The 2,196-nt window shown below is 49.8% G+C and overlaps 1 protein-coding gene and 1 long non-coding RNA gene across 5 annotated transcripts in view; one reads left to right on the top strand and one right to left on the bottom strand.

The window, feature by feature from the left end:
• Nucleotides 1–222: 222 nt before the first annotated feature.
• On the bottom strand, nucleotides 223–2,196 carry LOC113972130. 2 transcript variants are annotated; one of them, XR_003535777.1, is made up of 3 exons: nucleotides 2,185–2,196; nucleotides 1,229–1,576; nucleotides 223–584 (listed from the first exon to the last, which is right to left on the bottom strand). It is a non-coding gene; the product is annotated as an uncharacterized LOC113972130 (long non-coding RNA). The 2 variants fall into 2 exon arrangements; XR_003535776.1 differs by having other exon boundaries at nucleotides 1,229–1,354.
• The window catches only part of LOC113972128 (core histone macro-H2A.2), a 21,376-nt gene continuing 21,024 nt past the window's right edge, over nucleotides 1,845–2,196 (top strand). For 2 of the 3 annotated variants that reach the window (XR_003535775.1, XM_027692881.1), the window contains exon 1: nucleotides 2,052–2,093. The gene's annotated coding sequence lies outside the window, so the exon portion shown is untranslated. Of the gene's footprint in view, nucleotides 1,865–2,051; nucleotides 2,094–2,196 lie in introns of those variants that run through there. The other variant, XM_027692882.1, reaches the window with a different exon arrangement.

Here is a 2,196-nt window from a genome sequence, read left to right as displayed (position 1 = left end):
AAAAATCACGGTAGGAAAACTGGTCTATAACTGCAGACATCTGTGACTGGCCTAAAGATAAAAACTGTTATATTGTGAAATTCCTTTATGTCCTCTCTCACACTTCTCCAGAATTCCCGTTTCCTTATGGGGAATGTTGTTTATAAACAGAAAAATGTTGCTGTAAACAGAGTGAGTTGTCCTAATGCTGAAAGTTTGCCTCACATATAGACTTTTTTTTCCTTGAAAGGCCTCCCACACATCTGTGTTCTTATCACACAGCAACTATTTGATGTTAAACTGGGAATGTTTTCAAAAACTTGCCTCAAATTATTTTTGATTACAAAGCTACATATTGCATGATTGTGAGGGTTATTGGATGCAATTATTTGTATCTGAAAATAAGACAAATGTAAATGCTTTCTTCCTTCTTCACATGGGTTTTATGTTGTCATTTATTTTTATGCTTAGTGCTTGAAAATCTTCTTCAGATTCCTCCTGCCCTCCCACTATGGTTCAGTACACTGACAAGTCTTACAGGTATCTTTTTCCTTTGCTAAATTCCAAGCCTCAGCAGGGAAGATCCAGGTAAGACTTTCCATTACCTGTAAAATAAAAGTCACTCACATATGTGAGGTTTTTCTCTTATGACTTCAAAGCACCTTGACCTTGTTTTCAAAAAGAAGTGGGGAATAGACTCCAAAGCATTAATCCACAGAAATGTGTTAAAGCTCTTACTCATTGCTTAAAAAGAGGCAAGATATTTTTATTTCCATTTTAATGACAGTCAAAATACAGCTGTGTGTATGAAAAGCCTTACCCAAGGTCACAGAGTAGCCCAGGAAAACATAGGTCCTCACCTCATGCCCTTTTTCTTCAGGAGATGGTGCAATCCACAACTAATATAACCTGAGGGAATGTTCCATTGCTTCTTTTCCCCACCAAATCCAATTCTATACAGACACAAAATTGTTTACTTTGGCAGAGCCAAAAACCAAACTCCAGCGAACCTGTATGATTTTTTTACAGCAACAAAGGGAAAGCTGAAAGCATGGATGACTCTTTATCACTCTGTTGTTCCCAGACACCCTCCTGAAGTTACACCGAGGGTTGGAATGGTCTGGGTTAATAATGTATCTCCTAGTGCATTACAGTAGCCCTCAAATGTCTTTATTGTGAAATTGGTGCAACGACGCAAAGTATTTGTACAGGCATGATGATATAAACCCAGTTTCATATAACAATGTACCTGAGTTAGAGGTAACCTGCACTCTTCTGTCTGCACCATCCCGTGCTCACGGATTTGGCGCTGCCAAGGCTCGTAACACAATCGCTTATTGCGTCTCTCGCAGTTCAAGCTCCTGAATCCGTGTGACTGCGGGGAAGAGAAGCAAAGCCCTCAGCTTTCGTTCAGAAGGGAAGTTTGCAGCCCCCGTGGATGAGTTGGAAAGCCTGCGAGCGCCCGGAACGCCAGACGACACAAAGAGCCGCCGGCACTCTTTGTTACGGCCGTTCCCAGCCGGCTTGGGGATGCTGGAATATTTGGGCTGGAGGCACGCAGGTCACCTTGCTAAAAGGGACAGGGACGGGTGGCTCCCTGCAACAAAAAACAGGCGACTCACGAGCTTTAGCCCAAACTGGGGTTGCCTTAAAACCTCTCCCGTCTCCAAACTCCCCCACCGTGGGAAAGGATGGGAAGGCTTTCTGCCTTTATGCTCCCGACCGCCACAAGCCCGCTGGGACCGGGGCCAAGGGGACCCTTTCCCAGCTGGGCAGGGAGGGGGTTCCTGCCCCCGCTGCAGCCCTGGGGCCCGGGCAAGGAGGGCGGCAGCCGAGAGAGGGGGGTTGTTGTGGGCCCGGGCTGCAGTGACTCCTCCTAGAGGCGGTATGTGCGGAGCGGGAGGAAGCCCCTGCCGCCCCCCTCAGCAGCAGCCGCCATCGCCATCGGAACATACAATACGGGCAGAGCTGCCGAGGCGGAGCGAGGGCGGGGGGAGCCCGACAGGGAGAGTGGGGAGGGCAGGGGAGGGGGGGCGAGGAGAGGAGGACAAGAGGGGGAGGAAAAAGAGGAAGGGAGAAGAAGAAGGAGGAGGAGGCGGCGACGGCGGCGGCAGGTGAGGGGAGCGGCGGCGCGGGGGCTCCGGGGGCCGCGGCGAGGCCGGCCCTGCTCCTCTCCTTCCCCCTCTGCCCGGCCGCACGACCCACCTCCTCCTCCTC

Source organism: Neopelma chrysocephalum, unplaced genomic scaffold (genome assembly GCF_003984885.1).
Source record: "Neopelma chrysocephalum unplaced genomic scaffold, ASM398488v2 Primary Assembly neopelma1_89, whole genome shotgun sequence".
Classification (NCBI taxonomy): domain Eukaryota; kingdom Metazoa; phylum Chordata; class Aves; order Passeriformes; family Pipridae; genus Neopelma; species Neopelma chrysocephalum.
Note: the sequence above shows the minus strand (reverse complement) of the source record. Positions and strands in the feature narration are given on the sequence as shown.